This window comes from Ceratotherium simum, chromosome 16 (genome assembly GCF_057802395.1).
Source record: "Ceratotherium simum simum isolate JZ-2026a chromosome 16, ASM5780239v1, whole genome shotgun sequence".
Lineage (NCBI taxonomy): Eukaryota > Metazoa > Chordata > Mammalia > Perissodactyla > Rhinocerotidae > Ceratotherium > Ceratotherium simum.
The window spans coordinates 20,701,921-20,720,488 of record NC_141915.1 but is presented as its reverse complement, the minus strand read 5'-3'; the positions used below and the strand labels follow the sequence as shown (position 1 = coordinate 20,720,488).

General features: G+C 52.0%; 1 long non-coding RNA gene across 2 annotated transcripts; it reads right to left on the bottom strand.

The window, feature by feature from the left end:
- Nucleotides 1-13,598: 13,598 nt before the first annotated feature.
- On the bottom strand, nt 13,599-18,353 carry LOC147914944 (uncharacterized). Of its 2 annotated transcripts, XR_015554673.1 has the most exons (3): nt 14,677-18,353; nt 14,184-14,277; nt 13,599-14,063 (listed from the first exon to the last, which is right to left on the bottom strand). It is a non-coding gene; the product is annotated as an uncharacterized LOC147914944 (long non-coding RNA). The 2 variants fall into 2 exon arrangements; XR_015554672.1 differs by having other exon boundaries at nt 14,184-18,353.
- Between the last annotated feature and the right edge of the window lie 215 nt (nt 18,354-18,568).

Genomic DNA, 18,568 nt, shown 5'->3' with positions numbered 1-18,568 from the left:
CCTTAATCTAATCACATCAGCAAAGTCTTCTTTGCCATGTAAGGTAACACATTCACAGGTTCTGGGGATTAGGGGATGGACATCTTTTGGGGGCCCTTATTAGGTCTACCACATAACCCAAGAGGGCAGGCAGGGTATCTCCTTGGGGCTCTCAGAAAGATCTGAAGGATTAGCACCACTGAGGATAGAAGGGGGGGCTTGGAGTTAGTTAGCAGGCTTTGGGCATTAATACTAAGTGGTCATTCAAACTCACAGGTTAGTGAAGCTTTGGGACACAGGATTCAATACAAATGGGGAAACCGAGGCCTAAGGGGAACTAAGGATCTGTCCAAAGTCGTGGGGCTAGTTCTCCAGCTTTTCTCCTGCTGCCTGTCTGTTCTGTTCAACTGACATTAAAGAAAGGATATTGTTGTTGTTTAAGGCAGAGAAGAAAATCTACCAGATTTTGAGGGGTCGGGGGAGGTGCTTTGCAAGGGAGAGCCTGAAGCCCCCTGAATGTGAGCAGACTGCAGAGACGTGCTGTGCCTCTGCACTCCTGGAAAAGTCCTCCCCTCCCTGGGCCTTTCCACCAAGGGAGGATGGAGAGGGGCCAGAGGGCCCAGCGCTGCCTTGCAGAGTGATGGCAAACCGTCGGGTCCCCTGAGGCTGCCTGGCCACTGTTGGTCATCCTTCAGCTATTTCCACAAGGAGGAAGCTCTTTGGATTGGGTGGTGGGTTTTCGGGACAAAAGAAAAGCACTTGGGACCCACTCAGCAAGAAGAAATTTCTCTCTACGTCTTTGACCTTCTGGAGAACCTATATGTGGGGGCCTGGGTGGTGAGTGGAAAGGGGAGGCCAGACTCTACACTTTGATTCCTTTTTCTTTCTATTGGTGAGTCAGCCGGTTTCTCAGTGTCTTTGTTAGAAAGACCCACCGACCTTGGAACACCTGGGTTTATTCAGCAACCACTGCCCCCCCGCCCCCTTCTCTCCCAGGACAAGACTCTAGATGTGTCATTTCACTCCCCTGGGCCTCTGTTTACCCATCTGTAGAATCAAGGGTCAGACTGCGTGATCTCCAAGGTGCCTTCTAGAATTCATCCCCCTCATGCTTGAATGCTTATGACCACCTCCCTGCCGGCCTCTCCACTTCCTTCCTGTCCTCCTGGGGTCAAGCCCACCCGGTCACTAGAATCAAATCCCCGACCACACTGGCTTTGCTCTCCGCTGTCCCCCACTGGCTCGCCCTGTGCCCGGCCTTCTGCAGGCCGGGCTCGGTGAGCATGCAGGGAATGACTCAGAGGAAGAGGCCGGGCAAAGGCCAGCGTCATGCTCTGCGCACGGGGAGGGGAAGCCCCTTGGCTCCGGCTCCGCTCCGCAGGAGGAGCAGAATCCCAGGAAACCGGTTGTTAAGGAGCCAGCAGCCAGCTACCAAGTTAGATAATCAGTACTTGGGTTTTTCCACCCGTTTACCTTGTGTTAAGTACACGAAAATGATGTCATTTCTGCACCCATCCAGCTGGCGCAGCTGACGGGGCCTCTAGGGCCCAGGCCCTGGCCTCATCAGGGGCTCCTCCCCTCCGCACCCTGGTCACCCCAACCCTCATCAGTGTTGGGGGGTGAGCCCGGGGGAGGGTGTCCAGGCGGGTCAACGCCATATCAGAGCTCTCTCCCAGCCCCCCTTTTTCTCCCCTCCCCCTCCCAAGTTCGTCCATGTCACCTCTCACCAGGAAGGCTGCAGTGGTGTCTAACTGACCCTCTGACAGGGGGCTGCCAGCTTGTCTCCTGCAGCCCCTTCACCCCCATGGCCGGAGGGAGCTTTCTAAACAGCCTCCTGCCTGAAACCCTTGACTGCCTCCAGCTTTATGCTCAGAAGAAAGCTTAGCCTGATCTCACCTCTTCTGCCCACCCATCCAGCCTCTCACTACCTCCTGGCCACACCCCAGGACTCCACAGCCCTTCTTCCACATCCTTGAAGGCTGACCTCCCCTCCCCCAGGTCTTCACCCCAGGGGCCCCGTTTCCCTTCACACTAACTCCTCCTCAGCCTCAGGGAGCCTCTCAGAGCCAGCCCTCCCCACTCTTACCCCCCACCCCTGTTCCCTCCTATGTGCCCTCATTGTGTCCTGCTTGGAAGAGAAAAGTTAGTGACATTCAGAGATTGTCAGAGGTGGCAAAATTTGCAAGACTCAGAAAAGGCCCTGAGGTTTGCGGATGGCCTTAGGAAGAGACGAGCGTGGGGTAGAAGGGAGGGTGAGAACTTTGGCTGGGGAAGTGAGGAGGCTTCCAGGAGGAGGGGTGAAGGGGAGGAGCCAGGGACTACAAGAGACGCCAGGAGGGGCCCCTCTGGGGGTCAAGACAGGGAGAATCTACCTCCTGTTGACCCTGATAACCCCTCCCCAGTCCCTCCCTCCCGCCTAACCTGCCTGGCTTGGGGACATCACTCTGAGCCCTTCAAGATGCCCTAAGAGCTGCTTTGAGCCCTCGGGGTGCAGAGTGCACCGTGTCAGTGAGGATGGGCGAGGCAGGGCAGGCAGGGGTGACCTGCCCCTTGGTCAGGAGACAGGCATGGTGGACCAGTGGGGTGGTGGGGTGGGTGGGTGGGGGTCACAGCAGCCCTGGAGAATGGTCAGATTCTGGCCTCAGGAAGGAACCAAGGGCAGGGGAGGCGGCCTGTGGAATACAGGGAAGGGGTGTGAGGGCTCCTCGCATGTTCTCGGATGGTGAAGGCACATTTGCAACACCCACTGCAGCCCTTGGCTGGTATCCTCTGAAGTGGCCCCAGCTGGCTCAGTTGGAAGTCGCCTGTTCAGGAAATTGGTTCCCACCAGAAGGACGAGAACAAAGGCCTGGAGCTCGCAGCCTGGCTTCCAGTCCCTCCGGAAGCAGCGGCCCTTCTTGTGTTTCAAGAGTCACAGAGCCCATGCAGCAGAGCACCCGGGAAGGCGGAGGCAGAGGCTGAGGGTGGGGAGCCCCTGAGGGCCCAGGGGGCAGGGAGAGGGGAGGGGTGGGCCGAGGGGCAACAGGCTCTGCTGAGCACCTGCTCTGGGCCAGGGCCCAAGCTAGCGGCTGGAGTTACAGGGGGAGCAAGACTCTCTCCCCACCTTGCCCAGTGCAGGAGACAAACACAAGACTCCTTCAATTTGATCAGAGACGCAAGCTCAGCCGGGGACAAAGGAGACCATGTGGGTGGATGGGTGCTCCCTAAAGAGATGGTGACAAATGACAGTGGCCAATGTAATCTCATTCACTCCTCACAGCACCTGTGACAGGATACTGTAGCTCCCATTTACACACTTGTACACAGAGTCCACGTTTATGCACACACTCAAAGCCAGGCAAGTACCTCAATCACGCTGAACCTCAGTTTTGACCTCTGTTAAATGGGCTTACTGATACCTATGTTGCAGACTTTGTGAGACTTTGTGAGGGAATATACGTGACAGGGCTCAGCTCATAGTAGGTATTGAATGTTAGCCTCCTGAGAACAAGGAGCCATCCTGGGGCAAGATGGTAGGTGGGAGCAGGGGTCTTGGACAGATGAAGCAAGTTGGAAGCCCAACACAGGAAGAGTAGGGTGAGTTCTCCCGGGGCAGACTTTAGGATGCCAGGCCTCCAGGCACCACCGTCACCTAAACTCCTCCCACCCTGCTCATCCTTCCAGGCCCATGACAGGCCAAGCCCCCGGCTGTCCCCCACCTCCTGCTGCTCAGCTCATGGGTCATGCAGGCTCTGGGCGCAATGTCCCGGCCGGTCCCAGCTCTGACCATTCTGGAGTGGGAGAGCTAGTCCAGTTCACTCCTAGTCTGGAAACCCCCCGAGGCAGGCAGTGGGGATGGCGAGGCCTCACTTCCATCCCAGTTCTGGACTCGCAGCTCCTATTCCCCTGACTCGCCGGCAGCACTGGCCACTGGGCTGCCTATAAATAGAAGAGTGCGATTCCTTGTGGCCCAGTGAATGGCGCTGACATCCTGCCTCTGCCTGACTGAGCCCTGAGTCACAGTCCCTGCCGGAGGCCCGCCCGGGGCGGACCAGGCCTGTACCACTGACATGGCCTCAGAGGAAGCATTGGGGCGGCAGAGAGCCCCCGGGGAGGCTGAGACAGGCTTAGAGAAATGCAGCTGGCATTTCCTCCCTGTGAGGCCTGCCAGGGCTCAGCACCCGGGCTGGCTCATGAGTGAGTGTGCTGAGGGACCTGTGTTCAGGGGTGCGTGCCAGGTGGAGTGCCTGGCTCCAGGAAGCACAGCAACGCCTACACCCCGTTCTGTGAGTGCGATGGGAGGGTGAGTCCCCACGAGCCTCGTCTGTTCTCATAGCACTCTTCTTCGGGCTTTGCTAATTTCAAAGCCAAAACCAAACCCACACCGAGATAGACACACCCACAGGGGCTCAAAAAGTCGATGGGAAGTCTGGAAAACAGGCCTGGACACGGACAAGACCCAAGACAGCTCCAGAGGGCTCCAAGGGGCAGGAAGGGCAGGCATGGACCCAGGACAGGAATGTGTGGCAGGAGGCAGCGGGGGTCTCGAGCCCTTTGTCGGTCTGCCCAAGAGTCAGAGAGAAGGAGATTCTGAGTAGCTGGGCTGGGGTTGGGTGAGGGAGAGTGGTAGGCCTTGTCCAGTGAGGGAGAGGTGATTTCCCCCCAGAAAGAAGTCAAAGGCCTGCTAGGATGGGGAGTGCTTTTGGTGGCTCAAGCCTAGCAAATGCCCACTGGACCTTCTCCACTCAAGCACCGCTCGCTCTGAGAGGTCTGCCCACCACCGCGTCTAGCAGGTCCCCCCACTCGCCCGGCGATACTCGCCATCTCCTCCCCTAGTTGCCCCCTTTACAGCCTTGGCACAGTCTCATTTATGGAGTGTGGTTGGCTCTGCTTTCTTGTTTATTTCTCTCCTCCACTAGATCCACTAGATCACACGCTCCATGAGGACAGGGGCCAGGGCAGCGTGTGTGCACCTCTGTGCACCCGGCACACGCTTGTCAGATGAACAAATGGATGAACAGCCTGTGCGCCTGGGGGCACACACGCTCACTCGCATCCTCATTCACCCTCCCGCTCATTCACATACTCTCATAACACACTCACTTGGCACATGCATTCACTCACATACACACGCATAATTTCACTCACACACAGGCCTTTTCATTTGAGAAGCTTGAGCAGCACCCTCCCTCACTGTCACCTCCAGATCGCTCCCATCCGCGTGCCCCCGGGCCAAGAAATCACAGCTGCAGAGTCGCATTCTCTGCAGTTTTGACCCATGAGTTCTTCCTAAGAAGAGCGAGATAATGCTCCTGATTCTCACGTTAGGCGTCCGGTGATTTCTCAGTCCAGAGGGACTGGAGTGGAAAAACCTGCTCCTCCCCCATTTGCAAATCCTGGCTCACTCCCTGTTGTCCACAGGGCGAAGTCCCACCTCCGCGGCATGGTTTTTCAGCACAGGACAAAGCTTGGGGCCACAGGGAACTTCTCCAAACACTCCACGCTCTTTCATGCTCCGGGCCGTGCACAGGCTGACCCTTTCACCTAGAATGTGCTCAGCGCCCCTTGCCCAGTCCTCATATCCTGCTCACCTTGCAAACTCCTAGTTATGCTTCAAAACCCATCCAAATATCATCTTTTTGCAAGACTGGGAGCCACATTAACAGTTTCTGCCCCTCCCTTCCCCAATTTGTCCCGAGTTCTCCAGAAACACAGACGCACAGAACTATGGGCTTGGCAAGGTCCTTAGAGACCCACAGTAGTTTGCAACTCAGGGGTGGTTGGAAATGTGTTGGGCATTTTTTGGTTGCCACACTGACAGGGACAGCTGCTGGCAGTTAATGGGCAGGGGGCCAGGAGTGCTAACTAGGAAGAGCTGTCCATCCCCAAAGGTCAATAGCAGCCCACTGAGAAACAGTGAGTGCCCTCCTAGTGGGTGGAGAGCCCAAGGCCCGGGGAGGGAAGCCTCTTGTCAAGGTCACGCAGCAAACTGGGCACCAAGGTGGTGGTACCTACTCCCTCGGGGGAGCACTCCTGGCTGGTGGGCCTGAGAGTGGCCCCCTGACCCTCCAGGTCCTGGCCTGGCCACACTACCAGCACCAGGGATGTCACGGGAAATGTGTCTGGGAATGCCCCGCAGCTCCCACCAGCTGCTGCACCTTCTCCCACTTGTGCCGGTGGCCAGATGGCCTGACGTGGCTGAGGATGTGCCTGGAATGTGGACCCAGCACCCCCCCGGGAGGGGAGAGCTGGGGTTGTCGGCTGGGGCCAGAGCTCCGCAATTACAGTGTCCGCCTCCGTGAGGTCATCTAAACACCAAGGAAGCCACCCTTCTGATCAGAGTCCGGGTGCTAGTGACCTCAACACTCCAGGGCCCAGCCTGGCCTGGGAGGCGGAGGGAGAGGCAAGACCTGGGGTGCCCTAAAGCAGCCCCAGCCCTGCTCTGAGAAGGCCTGGCTATCCTTCCCCCACTCTCCCACCCTCAGCCCGGGCCACCACAGACCCCTACAATGGCCAGAGGGACTTTTTAAAAACCGAAAATTATACACCGAAACAGAGACAATAGGTGTAACAAACCCCCACATGCCTATCACTCAGCTGCGACAATCATCAACCCATGGCCCATCCTGCCTCATCTAGACCCCCCCATCCGCATCCCTCCTCCTGTATTATTTTGAAGCAGATCCCAGGCATGACATCATTTCAAACATAAATCTGTCAGTGTGTACTCTAAAAGGACCCTTCCTTACAAACAAACTAAACCATAAGCACGTCATTATCACACCAAAAAATCAATAGTAATTCCTAATTTACCAAAGAGCCAGTCAATGTTCAAATTTCCAATTGTCACATAATTGTTTAAATTTTGATCCAGATAAGGTCTACACATTGCAATTGGTCAGTACGTCTTTTGAGTCTCTTCTGGTCTAGTATTTTGTATTTATTTATTCATTGGAAGAAACTAGTTTGTCTTGCAGTGTCTCCAGCTGGACTTTCTGGTTGCTGCCCTGTGGTATAGCTGATCATGTTCCTCTATCCTCTGTCCAGGAAATTGGTAGTTAGAAGCAGTTAGGGCTTGATCAGATTCAAGTCTGATTTTTTTTTTTTTGGCAAGACTATGTCTAGGTGGTGTTAGATCTTCTATCAGGAGGCACATGGTATCTAATTTTCTCTTTCATGTGATGTTAGCCACCACTGAAGCAATTAATTTTTTAGGGACTGCAAAATGGTATTGAATTTCATTCCTTTTGCATTTATTAGCTGGAATCTGTCCACAGAAGAAACTTACTCTTTTCTATTATTTGGTTACGCAGTGATTCTGTTTGAAAGGGACTTTTATTTAAAGTTTAGCCACTCCCTCAGTGAACTCTGGGGTAAGTGGTCCAGAGAGGGCAAGTCCCACAACAAAGGACACACAGCAAATTGGGAGCAGGCCTAGAACTCAACCCAGGTCTGCAGCATCATGCACAGCACAAGTTTGGAGGCAGTGTTAGGGAGTAGAGAGGGTTTGGGTCTGGGAATCAGAGGCCTGGTCTTGAATCTGGGACCTGCCATTTATAAGCAGTGGGACCTTGGACACATCATTCAGCCCTGATGCTCTCCGTAATGTGGGGGATAATTCCACTCATGCAGCCCAAGGTTCACCAACCATCTGGCCCCTTTGTGAGGAGGAGCGTGGAGAAGCCCAGCCCAACCTCACCATGTAGGGAACATGCACAAAGCCAGCACTCAGGCCCACAGCCTCTCTCTTTAATTTTCCACAGCTGCTTCAGGACCTGCCAGGGCACCTTGCCTTGCACCCCAAGTGCCCAAAAAGAGGGCTTCTCAGAAAGCTCAGGCCTCTCTCAGCAAGGCAGTGAGCTCAGGACTGGCCACATAATTGTGAGGCCTTTTGTCCAAAAAAGATGACGAATTTTGAGACAGCAAAGCATCAAGCAAGCCCAGGGCCCTTCTGAGCCCAGGCCCCGTGTGACTGCACAGGTGGCAGGCCCGGGAAGCCAGCCCTGGCGAGCTGGGTCCCAGCCGGCATGTGGATACATCTCAGCCAACTCAACAGCACAGGAGTGTGTGAGTCGGGACACATGGGCCGTAACCAATGTAACCAACGCAAACGCAAATCCAACCAGCTTCAGTTCAAAGGGGGTGTTTACAGTCAACAGTATTTAAGAATTATTGTCACATAACTGCTGTTTCACGGCTTTTAATCTTCTGTGAGTCACCCTGTGGACAAAGCAGTGAAGACCTGATTGTGGAGCAGAAGAGAACGTGAATATCAATAACAGAAACAATGTAAAAAGCACTTAGAGCTGACCAAGGTGGGGTGTGAACCGGCAGAGGAGATGGTAGGGACACTGCCGACTTTTCTTTGAAGACAGATAAATTGATGAGTACCAATTTAGCTTAAAACCAAAATACACTCCTTAGAGGTATTTCATTATCTGTAGATGTAATGTAGGTCCCAGTCTATAGAAGAATATCAGAAAACTATCCAAATGCCTAAAATAACCTAATTGTACTAAAATTGTCAACTTACACCCCCACTAGAACAGAAGCTCCCTGAAGGCAAAGTATTATTCATTTTTGCATCTCTCCCCAGTACCTGGCATAACAGACACTTTTCTCCCCCCAGTTTTATTGAGATATAATTAACATACCACACTGTATAAGTTTCAGGTGTACAGCATACTTGACTTACATATATTGTGAAACGATTACCACAGTAAGTTTAGTTAACACTCATTATCTCATACAGGCAAAAAAAAAAAAAAAAAAGAAAAACAGAAAAAAAGTTTTTTCCTTGTGAGAACTCTTAGGATCTGCTTACTCTCTTAACAACTTTCAAATAGACCACACAGCAGTGTTAACTATAGTCATCATGTACATTACATCCCTAGTACTTGTTTATCTTATCACTGGAAGTTTGTACCTTTTGACTACCTTTGAGTACCCTCCTCCCTTCCCCCCAACCTCTGGTAACCACATATCTGATCTCTTTTTCTGTGAGTCTGGTTTTTCTTTTTTTTTTAGATTTCACATATAAGTGAGATCAGATAGTATTTGTCTTTCTCTGTCTGACTTATTTCACTTAGCATAATGCCCTCAAGATCCATCCACGTTGTCGCAAATGGCCGGATTTCTTTTATGGCTGAATAATATTCCATTGCGTATATATCTACACCACATTTTCTTTATCCCTTCATCCAAAGACTGACACTTAGTTTGTTTCCATGTCTTGACTATTGTAAATAATGCTGTTGTGAACATGGGGTGCAGATACGTCTTCGACATAATGTTTTCGTTTCCTTTGGATATATTCCCGGAAGTGGAATTGCTGGATCACGTGGTAGTTCTGTTTTTAATATTTGGAGGAACCTCCATGCTGTTTTCCATAGTGTCTGTACCGGTTTATAATCCCACCAACAACACACAAGGGTTCCCCTTTCTCCACATCTTCGGCATTTGTTATCTCTGTCTTTTTGGTGACAGTTAGTCTAACAGATGTGAGGTGGTATCTCATTGCGGTTTTGATCTGCATTTCCCTGATGTTTAGTGATGTTGGGCACCTTTCCATGTACCTGTTGGCCATTCATATATCTTCTTTAGAAAAATGTCTCTTCAGGTCCTTTGCCCATTTTTAATTGGATTATTTGGTTTTTTTGCTATTGAGTTGTATGAGTACTTTATATATTTGGATATTAACCCCTTATCTGATACATGATTTGCAAATATTTTTTCCCATTCAGTAGGTTGTCTTTTCACTTTGTTGATGGTTTCTTTTGCTGCGCAGAAGCTTTTTAGTTTGATGTAGTCCCACTTGTTTATTTTTGATTTTGTTGCTTGTGCTTTAGGTGTCAAATCCAAAAAAATCATTACCAGGACTCATGTCGAGGAGCTTTTGTCCTATGTTTTCTTCTAGGGGTTTTACAGTTTATGGTCTTTTTTTTGTGAGGAGATCAGCCCTGAGCTAACATCTGATGCCAATCCTCTTTTTTCTTTGCTGAGGAAGATTGCCCCTGGGCTAACATCCGTGCCCCTCTTCCTCTACTTTATATGGGACGCTGCCACAGCATGGCTTGACAAGCAGTGTGTCAGTGCACGCCCGGGATCTGAACCTGCGAACCCTGGGGCTGCCGAAGCAGAGCACGTGCACTTAACTGCTTGCGCCACTGAGCCGGCCCCGCTGGTCTTACATTTAAGTCTAACTCATTTCGAGTTAATTTTTGTGAGTGGTGTAAGATAGGGTCTATAACAGATACTTCTAATAAGGATTTTTTTAAACTGGATATGTGAACAGATGAAAGGATGAACGAGGCCCTAGAAAGCTCACTGTGAAAACAAGGGAACAGTTTGCCAAGGCAGACTCCTGGCAGATACCCCAGTGGGTTCAGATGTCAGCCGAGGACAAGCAGAGTGGGCAAAACATGTCCCCGGGCAGAGGGGCTAGAAGGCAGTGGGCCTTCACCAGATGTCTGTTCATCACCTCTGCTGAGGCAGACACCAGGCACCTGGGATACATCAGCAGCAAACACGAATCCCCCACCCTCAGGCGGCTGATATCCAGGGTATGATGTGTGGAGAGCAGCAGTGGCCCCGTGGGGAACCTGGCCTATGCATCCCCAGGGCTGCATCTTCCTGGTAATGTGTTTATAATAATAATATTAATTGCAGTAACAGCAGCAATCGTTTATAGAGGACCTACTGTATTGATCAAGACCATTTTAGTTTTAAGTAATAGAAACTCAACTCGAAATGGCAAATAGAAAGGAAAATTTTGGTTTATGTATTAATTCCTAATTATGTCAAAATACTAGTGGTTAACTAGCTTCTGGCATGGCTGGATCCAGGAGCTCCAAAGACATCATCAGGACTGTGTCCTGCTCCATCTCATGGCTCTGCTTTCTTCTGCCTTTACTCTACTGACTTCATTCTCAAATGGTCAAATAGTAAAAATGGCCTCTGATAGCTCCAAGCTAATGATCTCAGCAAAGAGCAAGCACCTCTTCCCTTATTCCAGAAACTTCCAGGCACTGTTAGACGGACCAGTCGGACTCAGGTCTCATGCCTAAGACTGAGCCAATACTTGTGGTCAATATTGGGCTGTGCTGATTGGCCTGGGTCTGGTGGCAGGCATGGCAGCAAGGTGGGGTGGGGGACAGCCTCGCTTACTCAGTAGGGACTGAGACTGAGAACGGAGGAGGGGTGGTTTCCAAGACAGCAGGGCTGTAGTTGGACAGGAAGCCTCAGCAATGCCCCCTACACCTACGAGGTGCCAGGCATAAAGCTAGTGCCAGTTAAGGATCCCGACAGTTTCATGTGATGAGACCATTCTTATCCCCATTGTACGGAGGGAAGCCGGCTCAGAGAGGCTGAGCCCTTGCCAGCATCACATACCAAGCAAGTGGAGGATCAGGGAGTGTGGATTCTTTTGTACTGGACAGATGGGTTAGTGGTGGAGACCACAGCCTCTGAAATACAGCAGGAAGTCAGGACTTCGCTGATTAGATCTAGTGAACAGAGGGGGAGAGAAACGGGAATAATCTCTGATGAATTCGGCACTGTCTCATCCACTCCCTCATCCCGCAGCAATGGCACAGAATGCCTCCATCCTTTTGTCCAACCTTCGCTGAAGCAGTGCAGTGCAGACCCAGGAGCCGGACTGCCCGTGTTCACTAGACAATGGAGGCAAGGGATTAAGTGCTGCTACATTGACTTGGAGGTGGAATTCCAAGGCAGCAAGAGTGAAGGGAAAGAGATGGAGGTGGGCAAGGGTGGGAAGCAGTGCGGGATGATGTATAAGCACACTGCCACTGCTTCACAGGAAACCACACGGAAAAGGAGCCTCAAATGGTCCAAGGGAGGGAAGGAGAAGGAATTTACCTTCCCATCTCGTCTTCCACTGCTCAACGTTCGTCCCCAAGAACTAACTTCCTCCACGCCTCTCGGTTGCGTTCTTCAGCCCTTTCACAGCCATTCGGGAGCCAGACTCCTTTCCCTGGGATGAGGTCTGAAACGGGTCATGCTCGGGAAGGCAGCTGGTCAGCTTCAGTTGTGGAACTTCGGGGAGCCCTTCAGCCATGGTCGTGGCTGAGGAGAGCAGCCAGGAGTCTGGTGGACAGGGGAGCTGGGAGCCTGTAGAGGCATGCAAGCTATATCTGATACACGCACGTTCCAGCTCTGTGCCTTGATTTCTCCATGCCTCAGTTTCCCTGGCAGTAAAATGGGGATAAAAGTACCTCCCCTAGGGTTGCTGAGAGGATTTGAGATAATGCATGTAAAGCACTTAGTCTCTAGCCCCCAGGAGGTGAACTCCATTGATTTTGCCAGGAGGTACTTGGGGGAAGCTTCACTGAGCGGTGCTGGCCTGGCTAAGCTGTACCGGCCAGGACTCTTTCAGTTGAGCCAGACTGCCACTGAAGGGAAGGATGTATTGGCTCGCCAAACTGGGAGGCCCGGGGGTGCGTCTGGCTTCAGCACAGGTGGACCCGGGGGGGGGGGGAGAGACTCTTGAGTCCCAAGGGAGATGACCCACGTTGAGTTCACAACACGAGCATCGGGGAAACACTCTCCTTGACCTCCAAGGGCTAACCTGAGCAGAGAAGACCAAGAGGGAGATGTGGCTGAAGTATTTGTGAAATGAGAGGCTGGACTAAAGTGGGGGTTACCAACTTGGCATTCTCTGAACTTCTGCGATGGGGCCATAATTTGTTGGTCCCCAAGAAACAAAAAAAAAAAGCAGGCATCTGTTTCTTCATCTCCCTCTCTTCATACAAGTCTGCTCACAGTGACTGTCAGCTCAGACAGATAGTTCTGGATACATTCTTTACATATTTGAGGAATACATCTGGGGAAGTGGACTCTGGCTTCATGGATGCAGCCTGTTTAGCAGATATAATCTCTCAAACCATGGAGTCCACAGGGGAGAAACAAATGACATTGGTCCAGGGGGGTGAAAACATGAGGACCATGGCGGCAGCTCCTCTCGACAGTCCCTCCCAGCGACCACCTTCTTGGGCCCCAGGATCCCATGAGCTCCCTCCTCAAGCAGCCCCAGAGGCCCCTAAGGAACACCCAAACACCGTGCTGCATTCCTCCAGCTAGGCAGCTGCCCCTTCCTGTGTTCCCTGCGCAAATCGCAGGATCCAGCAGCCATGTGACCTTGGACAAGGCATTCTACCTCTCTGAACCTCAGTTTCCTCAACTGTAAAATGGGACTGAGGTCTAGGCACAAAAACCGCAACATGCCCCCACAGAGACTTGTACATAATGTTCAAAACAGCTTTATCTGTAATAGCCAAAATCTGGAAATAGCCCAAATGTCCATCATCTAATAAATGGATAAACTGTGGCACATCCATATAATGGAACACCACTCAGCAATAAAAAGGAATGAACTACTAATGCACGTAACATGGATGAATCTCAAAAACATGCCGAATAAAAGAAGACAGACACAAAAGAGTGCACATTATGTGATAATAATTATATGAAATTCTAGAAAAGGCAAAATGACTCTCTAGACCAAAGGCTCTGAGGTTGGGGGAATTGACCATAAGGGGCAATGAGAGAACTTGAAACGTTCTACATCTCAACTGTGGTGTTAGTTACAAGGGTGTATACATTTGACATAATTTATTAGTTGGACACTTTAAAATGGATTTTATTGCATGTAAAGTATACCTCAAACTTGATTTTTTAAGATGAAACCAAAGAAAAACATTGCCTTTATTAAGACCCTTTGTATGGCAGAAACCCAACTCAGGATAGTTTTAGAAAAAAAGAAATGCATTGGCTCACATAATCAGGTTAGTCCAGGGATGCAGCTAGCTTCAGGCATGGCTGGATCCAGGGGCTTACTGATGTCTGGACAGCATATTCTCTCCATCTTTTAGCTCTCTTTCCTCTTCGTTGGCTTCGTCCTCAAGTGGAAAACTGGATGGTCACCAGCAGTTCCAAGCTTATATCCTTTCAATCTAGCAACTCCCAGGAAAAGCAAATGCCTCTTTCCCCATAGTTGCTGCAAAAGTCCCAAAGAGGAATGTCAGTGTCCAGCCTGGGCCACATGCCTGCTTCTAAAGCCAGGGCCGGGGTGGGGAGGAGGTGGTCCCCTGAAGGAAAAGAGAGGCATTATCAGAAGAAAGGGCCACAGAAGCTGGGCAGGGGAAGCCACCAGATGGCCATCACCTCTCTCCACACACCCAGGGAGTGATGTTATCACCCGTTCCTACCTCCAGACACCTCCACAGTGGCCAGGCCATCAGGGACGGGCCCCACACTCATTCAAGGTCCAAGGCTGCTTTTCTGCAATGTCACAGACTCTGCCTGTTAGATACAAGAGTCAAAACAGAAAGCAAGTGCTAATCTCTTCCCCACCAGCCAAGCCAAACAGAAAGCCCTGCCTGTGCTGAGCCGTCTGCACCCCAAGGAGGCCGGCAGGGGAGGGAGGGGCTGTGCAGCAGCTCCTCTGGCCCAGGCCCAGAGGGAACGCCTTGGAGCTGACAGCGTCCAGACTTGCAGGACGAACCTCGAGGAGGGAAGGAAGCCTCTGTGGGCTCTGGGCCTCAGCAGGCCAGACCAGAGAGGAATGCAGCTTCTCAGTCCATAACCACCCTCCCAACAGGGTCCAGCCAGGGCAGGAGGGCCAGAGAGGAGACTGAAGGAAAGGCTGTCTTTGTAGAGATCAAAGATGGAAGGTACAATTCAACAGGCTGGGACCCAAACCTCGCTTCCTGAGCAGTGCGGTGCCACTAGCATTAACTGAGCATCTTCTCCAAGCAGACACCACCCAGAGTCCTCCGTGTCCTCCTGGAAGGGGAGGCAGAGGGGGCGACAATTTCATATCTATAGTCAGAATAAACCTGGAAAGCAGACACATGCCTACAGCATACTATTATGCCCATGAAGCAATGGGGCAACAGGCACAGAGGGGTGGGAGGCTTTACCCAAGGCCCCCAGCTAAGTGACTGCCCTTGATCAGACTCCTGGGCAAAGACTTGTCTCCCCACCACCACCAACTCGAGGAGCTCAAAGCTCTCACCTCAGCCTGATAGCCCTGCCCTGGCTTACCTGGATCAGAAATAACTCAGCTTAACTAGCAGCCTAGAGCAACCTCCCAGCCCAGCTCCCCAAGGAATATGGGCAAGAAAAGCCTGAGCTGAGGCCTACCACCCTGTTTCCCACCAAGGTGCTGGCTGAGTCTGCCTGCCCAACCATCCTGTTTTCTGGCAAACAGGTTACAAGGATGTTGTTGCCAAGAGTGTGCACTCTGCTGCAAAGAGCTGGGTGGGGAGTGGGGCGAGAGCCAGACTAAGGAGGGAGCCAAGGCCCAGAAAAGGAAGGCGTGGCCAAGGCTCAGGCCCTCTCTGCCAAAGGAAGCCCGTGGGCCTGGCCCAGAGCCGCGGGGCTCCGGGAAAGTGGTGTTCTCGTCTCCCAGCTCCCATCGTGTCCAAGGCAGGCTGGCCCTCCAGCTCTGCAGACAGGCCCATAAACAGCTGACTGCTCCCTGGAGCTGACAGTGCGCTTGCCCGTCAGTTCCCTGCGCTGGCAGCCTGCCCAGGTTGCCCTCAGGCCAGGCTCCTGGAGTCGAGTTCTGTAGGAAAGAGGGAAGGACAGGGACAGCCTTCTGGAGACCGAGGCATCCGTAGGAGGGATCCTGACCTCTAGGACTGCCAGCTCTGAGCAGGGCCAGATGAGTAAGCCCCACGCAGGGCTGTGTTCCTTCCTGGACACCTCTGCCACCCACCAACTGTGTGACCTGGGCCACACCTCTTGCATGTTCTGAAAATGGGGCTGGAACCTGCCCTGTCCAGAGCTGGGACCCATGGCAGGCTGAGTGGGGGCAAGCCGGGGGTCCAGGCTGGCCAGGTGTACAACTTAGCATCGGGGAGCCTAAGGGATGATAACCCAGCCTCCCAGAGGGGCAGACACCTCCTTCAAGAGACAGTAGTACCCGCCCACCTCAGGATACTGCGATGACCAAATGCTTAAGTATTAGTAAGCATTACGATATGCTTGTTCTAACTATATATGCTAATTATAAATAATAATTATTACTGAAGGAGCACTGGCCTGGGAGTCAGAAGCTGCTGATCTAAACCCCAGCTCTGCCACATCCTAGCTGTGTGTCCTCTGGTAAGTCTCCTGCTCTCCTTAGCCTCGGTCCTCTGTCTATAAAATGAGGATTAAATGATGACTCTGAGCAGAAGAGAAAATAATGTAAGTGCAAGTCTGCCAGCTGCCAATGGTCACATCTGCTCGATCAGGCTCTGCAGGCAGAGCTGGAGGAAATCTCTTCCTTATCTACCTTGCGCGCATGGAGCTGGATAGTTCTCTGGCTGCCTAATAGAATCATCTGAGGAACATAAGAAAACAAAAACAAAGATACCAATCCCTGGGCTCCCCCAACCCCAGCAATTCAGATCCAATTGGTCTTAGGTGGGTTGGGCCCAGGCACTGACATTTTTTTTAACGCTCTCCAAGTGATTCTTACGTGCCACCAGGGTCGAGAAGCAATGCAGCGGTCCACTTAGAAATCAACCAGGATGGAGCCCACATTGCTAGCATCCTCCAGACAACTTCATTAGTCTTGGTTTAGAGAGAGAGACCCAGTGCTGCTCCAGCACCCGCCGAGGTCTCTGAGCTTCCTGGATGGAAGCAGCAGCCCACAGCACATCCTACTTGGCAAAAAGAAAATAGAGACTTGCTGGCTCCGGAGGGCACAGGGCCATTGCTCAAATGGGTTTTGAGCCTCGCCCCTTTTAAAAGTCCCAATCCTGCTAACTGGGTGTGGTACACCCATAGGGAAAAAAATGCTGGAAGGATCTATTTCATTAGCAGACATTATCTCCAGGTACGGGCATTTCCATCCTTTGTATTTCTGAAATGCTCTACAGTGGGAGGCAATTCTTTTATAATTGGGGAGAAAGAGTAATCAGTTTTATTTTTGATGTATTGCCTTTTTTTTAAACGGATGTAGTGTCTTCTGCAAATGTTTTGGGGTAAAGAATGAGGAACACACTCAGGAACAAGGAGGATTGTGGGGACGAAGGGCAGGGCAAAGGGGCTCCAGGGGGGACTGCTGACTTGAAGTTAGCAAATGCTTAGCTGATGAAGGATGATGGAACGTGCTGTGTCGCTCTGTGTCCACTGTAGGTTGTAAGAGTCTCATTTCATGAGAGCCCCACCTGCCTCTCACCAAGAAGGGATAAACATCACCATCACCACGCTCCGTCCCCGTGTTAAACTTTACCTTGGAGCTGTCCCTTCCCCTAGGCAGAATGCTGAGGCTTCTGAGCAAACCCAGCCCCTTAAAAACTGTCTCTGGGACAGCTGGTGTGGAGGCACAGCTGGGACAGCAGGACGGCTGGAGTCTGCAGAGCACAGGGCCGGGCTGGCCAGGGAAGAGGACGGTGGTGGTCAGGGTCCTGCAAATGCCAAACACGCCATGGCCGTCTTCTTGAGTGATGAGAGCTTATGAGTCAGCACCTGGGAACCTTAGAAATACCGCAAGGATGAATTCCCCCTCCTGCCCTGGGAGTGCAACGGGACTCCTTGCTGCCTGTTCCCCTCCCAGTCTGTCCATCCCCAGACAGGTCACCTGCCCAGCCTCAGCTAAGAGGAAGATTTCGTTGCTGTGGGATTTGGTGACATTCTTGTGGATTGGTGTTCTTGGGTTAAGGGGGCATGTCACAGACTGGTACTTCTGCTTCTTGACAACCCCTCAGAAATCCCAAGTCCACCCAAGATAAGGCCTTGGCTCAGCTAAAACATCTGTGGGGTGGGACCAGAAAAGGTAGGGGCACCTGCTGAGCATGGAGGAGTCCCAGAAGGTGAAATAGGGGTAGAGACAGCAAGCTCCAGGGTCACGGTGGCGGGAAAGACATTGAATCCACTGCAAGTGTATTTGCAAAATGGCCAGCTCACTGGGTCTCAGAGAGTGGACTGCAGCACCTTCTGTTTTAAAACACCGTGCAAGTTTCTGCCCAGCTGCCCCTAAACACTTCCAGCTTCTCAGGAACGCTGGGGCATCCTGGCCAGCCAAACACTGCCGCTCTTGACGTAACTGGCCCTGAAGCTGCCCTGCACCTGCTCTTCCGGACCTCCACCACACACAAACCACGGAGACCCTGTGTTCTCCTGGGCTCTGATCCGCGCAGGACTGTCTCGATGCCCAGCCCTCACCAAAAAAGAAATTGTAAAAATACATGCAAATCAATGCGTTGGCCCAACAAAATTGTTTTAATAAACAGCAAGTCCCCACTGACTCTCATTTCAGGAGGATGGGGGAGGACATCCCAATCGGACCCCGGAAGCCCTTCCCGTCCCAGAGCGGCCAGGTGGGCGAGGGGTAGGTTGGCGGCTGCCGCCCGATGCGCACTGCAAGAACAATAAGGATTTTTAGGGGCATTATGACTGAGTCAGAAAACACAGCTGCCCCTGAAAGTCCCTCATTTTTCTTGCTGTCCTTGGGCACTCCCCAGGTGAGTATGCAGTCAACCGCTGGCTCAGGTGAGCCGAGGTGGAGGTGGTGTCCCCTCACCTGACACTGGCCCACCTACCCACAGCGCACGGGAAGCTCTGTGGTGGGTGAGGTGGCTGCGGGGTCTCCACAGTG